General features: G+C 40.3%; 1 protein-coding gene across 16 annotated transcripts in view; it reads left to right on the plus strand.

Moving 5' to 3' along the window:
- The window catches only part of rho-5 (rhomboid-5), a 133,390-nt gene that overhangs the window by 12,555 nt on the left and 106,558 nt on the right, over window positions 1–14,277 (plus strand). For all 16 annotated transcript variants that reach the window (XR_004581454.2, XM_034324612.2, XM_034324613.2 and 13 more), the window contains one exon: window positions 2,845–3,084. The gene's annotated coding sequence lies outside the window, so the exon portion shown is untranslated. The remainder of the gene's footprint in view (window positions 1–2,844; window positions 3,085–14,277) is intronic.

Raw genomic sequence — 14,277 nt, forward strand, 5'->3', positions numbered from 1 at the left:
GATTCGAAAGGTGGATCCATCGACGGAATGAAAGTTTGTCATTTTCCCGGAAGAAAGAAAGATATTCGAACGTCGCGCGAGATCTGACTGCGAAACCCCATCCACCGTCCCGTACACTTTCGAATCTTCCCTTTGTCCGTGAACGATCATTTATCATCCGGTTTTCTCGTTGATTTTATTCGGATTATACCGTCGCGACAGCTATTCGTCCCATTCATTCGTACCTACTAATTGCTCCGCCATTTCCCCCCGGGCTTTGGCTAACGTTGAGATATTTGCATTCGCGAGAACAACCGTCCGTGGAATTCGCCCCTTTCCCGACAAATCACCCGTCGAAAGGATGGATATTACGCGCGCGTGTATAAATGGAATTTGAAAAATCTTAGTTTTCTAAATATCGCTGTTTCTTCCGTTGTTGGATTATAAAGTGCCCGTGTAAAGATTATTGTGTATTCGGGAGCTTTGCGGGATTAAGAACCCGGTCTGTGAACCGGGGGTGTCAAAGGGTGCAATAGCGCAATGGCGGGCTGCGTGCCGTTTTTTGGGAAAAGGTTTTCCGGGTCTTTATTTTTTGAAGGACTGAAAAATTCTATTATCGTTTGACGTACAATCAAAATTGCATAGATTTTTTAAAATATCAAAGATATGAACAACCGGTCCAGTAAAATTGAACATTTGATTTTGAATAGTTACCATTTCTCACAAAATATCATTTTCTCGCTGATAAATAAATCCTAAAATTTAACAAAAGTATGATATAAACATACAAAATTTCAAATTAGTTTCAAAAATGTATTCACGACAAAAAGAAACTCCCCCTTAACTCTTCATTGGCGTAAGGAATTTTCTTCTTGCATCGAAAAAAATAAAACCTGAGTGAGTTAGCATCAACACCCACCCTTTACGCCAGTAAAGAGCAAGGACGCGGGATCCGGGAGAAGGGTAGAGGAAAATATCACGCGTTTAAGCGAATGCACACCCCTTGTCGGGCACCTGTGCGAAATACACGTGTGCGATAGGTGTATCGATTCCGCGGAAACAGGCCAACGATACCACTTCGCCGGCTATGTGCATCGAATCCATTTTCGAACATCCTTATCTATCGTTGATGAAACGCGTTGAAGAAAAGGAAAAAGAAATGAAATTGATTTTCGTCTTCGAAAATGCCGTGCAATATTTAATAACCCGGTATAAACTGGAGGAATAACGTTTCGGTTATCGATGTCCACTCGAAAACTCGATGCAGAAAGTTTCGCGGGTAACGATATGAGTTTTTAAGGGTGCAACGCGTATACCCAGCCTTTCCCTCGGAAATTCAATCGTCCGTTATTGAAATATCCAGGAAAGTTTGATTGAATCAGGCTGTAACTTCCGCCAGTCGCGTGTATCCGTTGATTAAACCGAGGAATCGATGTATTGCAATTACACTTTTTTAATATTTTCCGGGGGTTGCGATGTTACCGCGTTAATGTCCTTCTCAGTTAGAAGCGGCGAAATTCCGCGGGAATTCAGAAGGCACAGGGTTGTAATAACTGTCAGATGTTGAGATGTAATTACCAGGAGCCAGTGAGAGGAACATCGGTCGCTCATTTCCAGGGAAGATTTGTTTCGCTACGCGTTTCGAACGATGACGCTTGAAATGACGGGGATTCCATCCGGAAGGTTGGAATTCGCGCGAGCCTTTCGAAATTGGAAATATCGGAAATGGCGCCTTAATTATTGCGAATGAAAAAAATTTCGATCCCGATTCTTCCATCGGGTACCGTTGTACCCATAACTTTCCATTAACCGGCGCGTTGTATCGGCGGGATTGTAAAAAGAATTCGAAAGGTGTAGAAGGAAAAAGAAAGCCATCTGTCTCAATTTCTTCTCACCTAACCCTCGACCGTCCTTTTCCCCTCGCGAAACTCCTCTCGCCGCTTCGGCCCGGCAAGAAACGTGCTCGGTAAACGACGTAACTTTTATCGACGAGCATCATCTCGACTTTGCAAACTGAGTTGTTACAAGTAAAACGGGCCTCGCGTCGCATGATGGGCGAAAGGTTGAAAGAGGTTCGATGTCGTTTAAACTTCTACGAGGGTTCGACGTCTCTTCTTCCCTTCGCGAATCGTCCCGCGGACGATCGCCGTGAAAAATAACGACAGAAGGAGAGAAGAACCGTTCTTACTCTTCTTTTTTCGGTAAACCTTGCCTAATGGAATGGAAAAGAGCATTCGTTCCGCGAGAAAAAGCAGACTTTGCTTCGCCGTTCCATTATGCAAATGCAGTCGATCCGGTGTAATTGATCGTGTAACGAATCTATGGAAAGGGAAAAGGTGATTCGATTCTATTCATAGATTTTATTAGGATATTGTTAATGAAATCTACCCTTTGGCTACCAAAGGTAACTGTGATAAACAGCAGAAACACAAAAGGGTTGTTCTGTAACAGATTTACCATTTGATATTTTTAATCTCATCAGTTGATTTGCATACCGACACGAAATTCGCTAATTATTTGAAACATTCTGCCGTTCATTATTATCTGGTAATTATTCAACAACGAACCCTTTCGTTCGTAGCCAAAGGTTATCATCGGCATGATATATTAATATAAATACATGCAATTTACATCGTTATTATTGTAAATTGTTGATTGCAACGATTGCTTAATGACAGCGATGTTAATTGGAGTGTATCGTTAACGCGACGTGTTAATTATATCGTTCTTTGAAATAATAAACTGAACCACTGAATGTTTCAAACGATATTCGTTAAAATGCTGATTCTTTTTGGAGTATTCAAAGATGAACGAAAAGGATCATTTTTCCTGTTCGATTGACAAGCGTCTCTGTTCTGGTTTCAGAATTCTTGGCATGCGTAGGCCGAAGAAGGAATCAGGGGGTGGATTGAACAGGAGCGTGGAGCATGGCGTAGTGTTCGTTTTGGGGGTTGCTGGCAGATCAAAGGAGGCGAAAGAGGGTCTGGCCGGTCTCGAGCGATTCGAGGGCCGGTGAGCATCGCGACGGGGCGAGCAACCCCGTTGCCTCGGCCAACGTCTAACAACCCTCCTCCCGTCTGTCACTGTCGACGAACAACAGAACAGGTAAGGGATGCAGCATTCTATTCCGTCAAAAGAATTTCATCCCCTTCGACGAGGCATTAACCTTTACCGGATAAATGAATCTTAAACGAGAGCTAAACGAACGGGGGTGAAATTGACGATGATCTACCTAATTAAGAGTGAATTCATTTTAATATTACGTAATTACGAATTTATTTTAATATTCCGTAATTAAGAATTTATTTTAATATTACGTAATTACGAATTTATTTTAATATTACGTTAACGAGAAAAGGAACGTCGAGTGGAAATTTGACAATTTTTTATTTCACGAACGCCCGTGTTTTTCTCTAATTACTCGGGGCTTCTTATTATCATGTAGATAACGTGGCTTTTGCTAGAGGTGTTGAGACGACACGGCCGCAATTGCGGTTTGCACGTCGCCAAACGTTTCGTGGCGGTATGTCAGGACGGCGTGCTAAACCACGAAATTCACTCTCTAAACCACGATCCCGTGCTTGAGAGCGTATCTATGGGGTGTCTAGGACGCTTATATTTGCCGAAGAAAATTCGAAAAGACTTGGAAAATTAATTCGATAGCGAGGAGACGAAAGAGTCTTAATCGGTGGATATTCCCGGGTACATTTTGCAATTCTAAGTTCCGAAGCGTTAAGTAAACCTGCTATATTCCGTAATCGTGTAGAAACTCAAGCAGCAGTTAAGGAACTGTAGTGTTTGAACTTTAGAAAGCGTAGAAGTGCATATAGGAAGAGGAGCGCGAGAATGCGCGGTAAGATCGTTAAGATTTAGCCCGCAACTTTTGTAAGGAAATATGAAATTATCGATAACAGGGACATTAATATGATAGTCGAAGGAACACGCAAACGAAGGGTTGATTCGAACAAGGAAACCCCGTCGAGCATCATTTGCAGAGGTCATTAAGAATTTACTAATTTACGCTTCTTCTGGAAGGCACTTCTGGTTTTAAATTGAAGGGTCAGTTCTTGTTACACTGAGGGTTTCTTGAAGAATCCTTCAAACCGAGGGTTGTATACTTTTTAGTCGAAAGAGAGGACGGGTTGCAGAAAATATTCGTAAATTTTAGACTCTTCCTTTAACCCTAGGATTGACGGACCACGGAGAGAGTCCCAATTTTAATTTACTTTTTGTTTCATATATTTTCTAAGTTTGCTTCTCGATTGAAATGATATACGAATCAATTTTAATTTAAAATGAAACGAAGGGTGAAATAAATTAGAATACAAAGTAGGTACTATCCGAAACTTTGGAAGTTTCTTTTTAATTATGCGCTTCAAAGGGAAAATATAAATTTAAAATATAGGGTACGGAAAATATAAATTTGAAACTCTGCGTTTTCTTTTCTTAACAGACTCGTTGCGAATGGGATCGGGATTAAATTAACTAGGATCTTTGGTCCATTTTCGGATTTTCAAAATTTCTTTTTCATTAGGCACATGGTTATTCGAAGTAACGTTGATACATTTTGAAATTTCATCAACTGGAATTAAATGAAATATTTTTTTTATCTTCGATAATGTAACATTATGCATACAGCATTGTACGTGGATTCGAAGAACACTGCAGGCGATTCATTTGCATTTGTAATGTGCATGGTCGGGATTGCACTCTGGAGAGCAATAAACATTACATAATAAATAGAGCAACATAATGGGTAGTCGTAATTGGTCGTTACACTATACGACTAATTAACCTCATAGATCGGTGTTTATTAATTCGATTTTACGATTTTTCTCTGTTTCAAATAGAATATCTCTTATTTCCATCGTTTCCCAACGCATTAAAGATCTTTTAATTAAATAAAATACATTAAGCTTTGATCGAGGTTAATCAATGAGAAAAAGCATTAAGCAACGAACGGTGAATGAATAGGGACAGGGATACCGAGTTTGTTGTTTCAAAATGAAAGCGTTTTATTCCAACAGGAAGTAACTACGAGTAGATGAAGCTGCGAATATGCAGGCTCAGATGGAATTAATCCCATGGGATTAAATGTTCATCGTGCTAATGTCTATCGGCTTTTTCCGTTCATCTAACGAACGAAAGAGCTTATGAATGATGCCACTTACCGTAATTCGATCGTGCATAACGTAATAAATTCATCTTGAAAAGAAGAAAAAAAAGAGAAAAAAGTAAAATCCAAGGGGGTAGAAATTCATAAAAAATTATATTTTATTAGAAATATAATATTTTTATTAAGTTCTGTAATATTAAGAAAAACAAAGATTTTTATTTCAAAAACTTTCCACGACGAATTGTTAATCGATCGATCGGAGTAGAGAAAAATAAATGGATTATCGAGATTCGGCGATTTATTCGACCGTGATAGACCGGATGATCGGTGGACGATGACACTTTTCGAGCGAATTAAAAGGCTCGATTTAGGTGGGCCCTTTCCAACCCCCTTTTTCTTTATCAACGGTCATAATGGGTTCCCAGGAGTCTTGTTTCAGCCGCGATTCTATTAAAAGCAGCCAGCCAAGATCCTTTGTCGGCCGGCGACGAATAGGAAACGAGGATGGAGAAATTAATCTCTGGCGATTGCACGAACGTCGCATTAATGTCCGTTGACTTTCTCGGCAATCACTCGAAGAATACAGGGGCTTTGAAACGAAAATATACGCGTGAAACGAATGAAAATAAAGAGGGGGTCGTTTAGAAATTGCACCAACCACAGTCCCGAACGCGATGATTAATGAGAAAACATCCATTAGTTGGTTTTTTGCGGCCGGAAATGCCGGGGAATTGAAGAAAATTCTTACGAATAAAAGCACGGCGGAAAATGGTTGAATTTCATAATTCGAAGGATCGATAAAGAATTTCTATTATATAATTGATAATTCGCCTTCAGATTCAGGATTATTTGGGGTTGGATTTCGATGGGCGTTTCGGATTTATCGAACCCCTCGATGGAAAAAAATAAAGATCGAAGGGTGTTCGAGTTGATTTCCGGTTCGAATAATGGCGAAAATGAGAGTGGTTCGGGTTCGGTCGTTTCTTCGAACGAAGGGGTCGTAATTGTCGGGGAGTGGCGATCGTGGATTTCACGAGGGTTGCGACTTCTTCCATTAATTAACACGGCGAAAGAAACGTGTTCTTTCGATAATATAAATTTAAAAACTTTCAAAACAATGGAGTAATTGAATCGTTCTTTTTGCATTGGTAGATTCTCGGTGAACGTAGAATCGTCGAGTTGCAAAAAGATTTGGCAAGCTGGTGATTTAAAGGATCGAGGTTTGTTGGACGGAGACTGATGCAAGGTTTGAAAGGCATTGCAGTCTCGTTCATCAATCAGTGCGCTTAAAATGAACCGCGCTCCGCGAAGCGCGTTTCACCCCTTTGCTTTTTATCCTTTATGCTCGCCCCTCGGATCCACCATTGCCGTTCAATATTGTAGTCGACGGGAGGGTGGGAAGAAAAAATCTCGATCTCTGCTAGTCGCTATCCACGAACGAAACCGTAAAATTCTCATTCGATGGTTAATTGCGCGGACTCGCAGCTCCCGGGGAAATTGATTCCTTCTCTCCTCTTTGCCGCGTTTCGTCCTTGCTAAAGAACGTCAAAAACGAGACCGAGTTTGGTTCTTTTCTTTTTGTTTTTTTTTTTTTTTTTTTTTCACGTGTTCAGAGAGCGCCGACATGGAATATTCGATTCGAACGGGCGAACGGGTTTCGTTTTCAATATCGAAACGCGTATGTTTAATTAAAATGAGTAGGTGACAAATTATTTATCCGGAAGCGTGTTACTGCAACGTTTGCAACCGGGGGAGTTTAATTTGCCGGAAGTTGAAATCAGGTTAAATTTTCCTGTGATATCGTAGAAGAAGAAGCCTCGGAGAAGATAAGGATCCGGGGGTAGTTTGTTATTTATATCCTTATTAATATATGTAGAAACGAGAGGACGAGGTAATTTAGTCACGTATCATGAATTATTTTTTTTCCCTTTTTAATTTATGCATCCACGACCTGAAAAACGAAGTACGTGACGTGTTTTACATGGTGGAAATTCAATATTTTAATATGACATCGCTTCTTCTTGGAATAAGTTAATATCACTAAATTACATTTCTAGAATTTTTATTAAAAGAGGAGGTAAATATAAAAATCCATATCGAGTTTGAAATTACTGAAAATAATAGCCTTGACATTTTTCTGAATACATTAGAGGCTTGCTTTTAGACAGACAGGTTTGCGATAGAATGAATGGAGAAAGTTGGAATGCTTTCTAGAGGCAAAGTTTCGATGGTTAGCTGCTCCTGTCGGGTGATGAAAGGATGCCTTAACGTCGGGGAATTTCATTTTAATTGTCAGAATTTCTGGTCAATTATGAGTTCAGGCATTTCCAAATTAGCGTAACTAATACATGATATAATCACGTATTTCAATTTTCCTTTTTATTTAACTTCATTCGATTCGAAGAATATATTCAAAGAAACTCGTATTTCTCGAATTCGCTTTATTATACGCGATCGTCGATAATCGATACGAAAAGCGATTTATAAGCCCCGTTAAATTGCATAGTGAAAACCCTTTAAACGAGGCTGGGAATCCGGTGCCGTTAAAAATTACATTACCCTCACGGAGAAAAGGGAATTGTACTCTTCGATCTTTCAAGTTCCCCAGATTTATTCATCCCCCGTGTCGTTCTTGATACAAGGATCTACAATTTCATTGGCGTTTCCTGAAATTTCACGTCGCTTAAATGGGATTTCTTTCACGATACTGATTCCATTCCGTCCGATTTCGTGCCACCGAATGCATCGAATCGATGGCTTACAATTTGTCCGACGCGGAATCGTTGTTATAATTCCGTCTAACCGATCGGATATTTACGAGACAGAAGAGCAAATTACGAGTGATAAATAAGTAATCTATCTGTCATCGAGCGATTTTCCGCAGATAATTCATTCCCTTTTGAAATTACATTAACGTGGTTGAACTTAATCAGATTGAAACATCGTTAACGATAATAAATTATTAATTCATCAGATAATTCCCCATTAAGGTACAGAAGTTTAATTATATCAGAAATATTGTTGGGAACATAGGACTCTTAAGATTTATTTTTCAACTGGATGTATTACTAATTTAATGAAATTAAACTTTATTCTGTTCCTTTGGACATTATTTTTTCAATATAAGAGCATTTCATTAGAAAATTAGGTTTCCACGGGGAAAATGATGCCCTGGTTTCCCATCCTACCCCTTAGGCTTCCCCGGGGAGAATGACAATGCGTGGGTGGAGCTTCTCTATATATAGGTCTCTGGCGGACCGTCACTTTTACGCGGGAAATTTTGAATAATTCTCTACTCTGTTATTCGCAAATATTATAATATATAATTATTTTCTTTCTAAATTACTTTTAATATTAATATCATGAAAATTAGGATTTTTAGAGTCTCTTCTTCTATATCGTTATCTTCTCTAAGGAAAATATTTTCTTTTTCCTTGATCGAATGATAGATTACAACTGACGATAGGATTTAGCGAAAATAATATTGTTTAATACTTAAGAATAGTCGTACGATCGAACAGTTTGAAACGTTACAGCAATTTTGCCATCAGTTTCCTCGAAACATCGAAACTGTTGATCGAAAGGGGATCACAGGGTTCGATGGATCGAATCGTATTCTCCGGATGGTAGCACATTACACGTCGATACCGGGAAGACTTATATTCCCGGTAAATTGCATCCTAAAGGTGAAGTCCGCGATTCACGATAGTAATTTACCGGGAAAGTAGGTCCCTGCGTTCGTACTCGTCCCATAATGTTCTTTCATCCGTGGAAGACAATTTAAATTGTCTGAAATCCGTAGTAGAATTACTCCGCACGGTAAATTGCACGAACATTCTGCATGGCTCATTCAATCTTCCCGAACCTGAAATTCGTGACATTTCCGTGTTTCCGGGGGGTCTCGTTGGATTCGGTATGAACCAAGACGACCAACGAAATCGTCCTCGCGCGTTTTGAATAACTTAACCGAGATACAGGCGTGTCTTAGGTTGATTTTCGACAATCAACAATTTATAACAAAATAATTGAATTCTTTCCACGGGTCTTTCTTGCCCCTTATCGTTAGTCTGAAAGAGTCTCCCATCTTTTTCTCCCCATTTGTCAGCCACTTCTCAGGGCTTGACAAGTAAATCCAACAGCGTAGACTAAAGCTAATTTTCATGCATTAAGAAAATTTCTCCCTTTTTCTTCGACACTCGGAGACCTGTAAAACCTATCGAGAATTGTAACTCGGTAAACATCGGCCTCACTGTAAGATATGCGAGGAAAGTTTTCTCGTTCGATAGCCTTCAGAGGCTTTCACCAGGGGATGATCGAGTCTTGGCCGAGGGAGAGGGCGGATGTTTGCGTCTGGAATAGAGCGGAAACGGGACGTCGTTTTCGAGTATCGAAGAAACGAATGAGTAGTCGGAGTTTTATTTCAAATAGAGTTGAATAAGGGTGAAATTCTATCCATTATATAGTACCCTTGGAAAGCTTTGAATTTTAAAGAAATTTCAAGCACCCTAATTAGACTACCGGACTCACATCCGTCAAAATAAGTATAGCACGTATGGATTTTTGGAACTAAGGAGGGGAGGGATTCATAATTCTATTAAAAAGCAAAATATGTTTAAAATAAAATTATTTAAGTTTTTTTATATATATAGCAATAAAATCTAGTGTTAACGAATATTCAATAATTCATTAACTTCTAATAGAATTCAATATTTTGATAAATTTTCTATTAACCCCTTGACACCCTTGGCCTCATATGTGGACATTTAATTTGTATAAAATCATTTCACTTATAAATTACTATTAATACTCACTGGCCACAAATATGGACGTTATGGTTTTTTGTACATTTTTATTGTTTTTTCATTTTTTTGCTTTTTGAATTCCTGTCAATATAAAATGAATAACTCAATTTTTTCTCACTATAAAAAAATCCTCCCTGAAGAGTTTAATTCTATTATTATACCGAATTTGGTAATTGGTCATTTTTGGCCGATGGTGTACGTTTCTAACAGAATCGCTGATGCTCGCAGCTCGGTTAGATCCATTGTAAACAGAAGCATTTGTCACTAGCTGGCTACTAGACGGTATCCCTCCAGCAAAACCCTTCCCAAAGCGTTGTCCCTTTTCAGTCCGCGTCAACAAACTTCGCTCGTCGTCGAACCTGGCTCTGGTGGACGTCGCTCGATGAGGATCAACCTCTCGAACAATAGCCGCGTATAAGGCAGCCGAGTACAATGCCGTCAGCCAAAATGTATCTATTGTCGAGACACTGTGCGCGAAGGTGGCTTAACGCGAACGGCCCATTGTTGTTCGTCCCATAAATTTTCACCTGTTCGACGATCACCGAAAGCATCTTAACAATCCGAGTTCTATATCGTAAAAGAAAAAAAAAAAAAAAAAAAAGGAAAAAAAAAAGAAAAAGAAAAATGAAGGGTAGCGCGATGAAATCACGAAGAAATCGTGCGGATCGTACTAAACTGGAATCGAAAGCGGTTGGATACGGATGGGGTGAGAAACGTAACACCGTTTGGTCGACGATTTCCAGAGCATTATCAATGACTGCAGATGCTTTTACCGGACCGTTTGTTTTACGATCGATATTATTCTTCGGTCGGGCGGGGCACATGATAAATGAACTGCGGAACCATGAGGTTTCCCTTGGAAAAACTTCCGTAGTCTCTTTGTATCTGTCGGGGATACAGGCTATTTCGCGGAAGACTGCCTTCGAATTTAACCTTCGTTCTTGTTTATTATCCTTCGTCTGGTCCTCACGGAACAGCAGACCGAAGTAAATGCGAATCCTTCCCGGCTATGTGCTAAGCTTTTCGGTTATCCGGAACCGCTCGATTTAGCAACGCTTCTTATCGAGAGAGCCCGTTCCTTCTTTCAAATGAACAGAAACTTCTCCTCTTTCTTCCTTTTTTCTCTCTCTCTTTTTTTTTTTTTTTTTTTTATACTCCTTTCTCTTCCCGTTCTCTGGTACTCGCTAGAATTCTCCACGATTCGATACCTACAAAAGCCCAACAGCCTTTCACCTGTTAATTGCTATTGAAGTTTCCTATCGGATATCGAGGGAGAGGAGTTTCGGGGAAAGAGTTAACGTTTCTCTCGCAGTCGGCGAGCACGTTTGAATAATAATTTCTTAAATAACACCGGTAGTTAGTCCGCCAAGTGGTACAGAAGTAAAAGGTTTCACGATGGAAATTGGAAAGGAGTGCCTTTACGACTCCGAACGAGGAACTTCTTTGGGTCGATCAAGACCCACGCTTACATTTATAAAAGAGAGTTTCATATATTGAAAGAATAATTTATAAAGAAGCAGTGTAAAATTTAGAAAATTAAAATAATATGTGATAGAGAATGGAATTAAGATTGGGGCTCTCTCCCTGGTCCGTCATCCGAGGGAGATGATTTTTCTCTTACAACCCTTTCTTTTTGACGCGATTTCTAACAAAATCGTGTAATTAAATAATGTTGTTTACGGTGTCGATAACCGTGCCAGTGATTTATCAAAGAAAAGCGGGGTTCAAAGTTTCCAAAGGTTTAGGTATCTGTTGATAAAAGTTTCTACGAATCTTTTTCATCTTTCGGTACTTTAAACCGATTAGACGTAGCGAAACATTTTTGTTGCTCTTCCTGCGAGAACTCCTTCGGAAGAATGAGAATCGGAAAGTTTCGAAACTGGATCAGCTGGCTGTTCACCAACGACTTGAAAAACTCGTTCAAGTGTCGAGGTCGACAAAGCCGGCACTCGGAACGCCCGTTACCTCGGGGTCACGGGTCATTCGGAAAGTATTCGATGGTATTGGGCGGGACTGTCGGCCGCATCTATGAAACTTCGTTTTACAGACACTTACGCGATTCTCGCCATCCATTTTCACTCCATTTATACTGTAGGCACGGTTTAAACGAACGTACTACCCGGTTCGATAACTTCCCCCCGACAAACTGATCGACAAAAACCGGAAGGGAAACTTAATATTATGTTTGGATAAAATGGTCAAAAGTGCCTCCAAACCAAATTCGACTTACAATGGCTCATTCGATAGCTTATCAAGAAAAATCAGTCTGTGCCAAGTTCCAGCCCTGTATCTGGGAGGTAGTAATGGGCAAAAATGTAAAACACGTTTTGGTCAAAAATTCTGGAAAAAATCAGATATATTTCTATTCACGCAGATTTTTAGATTGAAAACCCGAGCTGTAAAAAATCAAAATCCTCAAAAAATTCTGAAAAATGGCGATTTTGTATGGAAGTATTTTTTTATAAGTGTATATTATTAACATTATTATTCTCAATTTTTTTGAGAATTTTTAGTCAGGCGCATTATAGTTAAAAAAATTAAAAACCCAGTTGTGAAATGTTTTACATTTTTACCCATTACTATTCTCCCAGATGAGATACAGGGCTGAAACTTGGTACAGACTGTTTTCTCTTGATAAGCTATCGAATGAGCCATTGCAAGTCGAATTTGGTTTTGGGGCAATTGACACTTTCGAGATTAGACGAGGAAATGAAAATATAGAATCGAAGAAGAATTTCTGAGATATCGAAATTCCTTGGTGTATCGTGCAAAGGTAAATTCCTCGCTTCTTTTACCACTTTGCCTTTCAACGGACAACGTCGAGTAACCCACATCATTCGGTTCCATCTCCGCGCAAGAGAGAACCAGTAAACCATCAATCTATATCAATCGCAACCGCGTGATAAAACCGAAAGCAATTTCTTCCTCGGAGATAACTGCTTTTCACCCTCTACCATTTTCCATCCTTACGATGATACCGCTGCAGCGTACAGTTTCATTTTCCAGAAAATGCTGCCCGTCTCTGCGTCCGACGTTAATACCTTTGCTGAATTGTTCTGGATCGCATCCGGCGACCTTTATTTCCTCCGCTTCGTTTTGTTTACGAATATTCTTCTGCCCGAGCCGAAAAACGATATTCCTCTTCCGACGCGGTCGAAAGAAAATTGGAACGTAGGATTATTAAAGGAAACTCTCGAACAGCGCTGGCTAGATTCGAGGGTAGTTATTTTTTCGAACGTTAAGTACTTCAGTCGTTTCACGAGCGATTCCCTCGACACTTTCACCGAAATTCAGAAGTCTCGCGGTAGAAAGTTGAAATTATCTTGTTATCGCAGCTAGGTTTTCGACAAATTCGCGAGCGTCTTGAAAATTGGCCGGGTAAAAGTTGCAACAGGGGAGGAAGATCATCTAAAGAGAGAGAAGGGGGATGAAGCTTCTGCAAGAGTGGATGAGGGTTGTTTAGTTGGCGGCATCGTTAGACGCGATATTCCTTCCTCCATTAGGGAAATGAATTTCACCCCCATCTCTTCCGATCATCCCTCTCGCGGACTTTAAGAAAGAAAAAAAAGAAACATAAAGAACTTCTCTTCTAGACACCCTTCGTTACCCCTCTACCTTGCTTTCGTATCCCACGATGAGCAACTTCTTCTACCCCTCTCCACTTGTCTCGAATCCTTATCTCGAGGCCAGACACAACCCCCTCCACTGTCTAGCCTGGCTTGCCGGCCAATTATTTTCCGTAATTAACGAGCTCTTCCTCGGAACGAGACGATTGTATTGCGTGTTCTCGTGCCGGCGAGATCTGATACAACCCCGGACCAACCCGGTCGATACATTTTCGCGAACAATGCGATAATTGTTTAGCCTTATACGCTTGCTCGGAGGGATGTTCGAGGGGTTCGCAAATGACTTGCACGGTCATGGTTGTTTCGCATTAGTAGGCCAACCCGAGGGTCCATGAAACGTACACTATCGTGGAAAAGTACAGGGTGATCCTCTCGCTAGTTTACTCAAGGGAAATGCCGAAGGAAATAACACCGGTATGAATGGACCCACATGTTGACAGGGTGCATACTGTATTGTAAGCGTCTACTAAGTTGAGACTCGAGGTGTGAAACGCTCCGCCTGATCCTTACCTCGAACCCTCGTCTAGTAGTAGTAGTAGTAGTAGTTTCTACTAGTAGTTGTAACCTAGAGAGCAAATAGCGAGAATGCGTGTGGGTCAACTGTATAAGTGTGCGTGTCTAAGTCTGGCCCATCTAGCTCCGACCAATCAGACCCAATTCCTTAGGAGTCTCAACTTAGCAGACGCGTACAGTAGCTATGTCCGTGAAAAGGGCTTGGGTCCATTCATACTGGTGTGGGGGCATTTCCTTTGAG

The sequence above is a fragment of the Osmia lignaria genome, chromosome 7 (genome assembly GCF_051020975.1).
Source record: "Osmia lignaria lignaria isolate PbOS001 chromosome 7, iyOsmLign1, whole genome shotgun sequence".
NCBI classification, from domain to species: domain Eukaryota; kingdom Metazoa; phylum Arthropoda; class Insecta; order Hymenoptera; family Megachilidae; genus Osmia; species Osmia lignaria.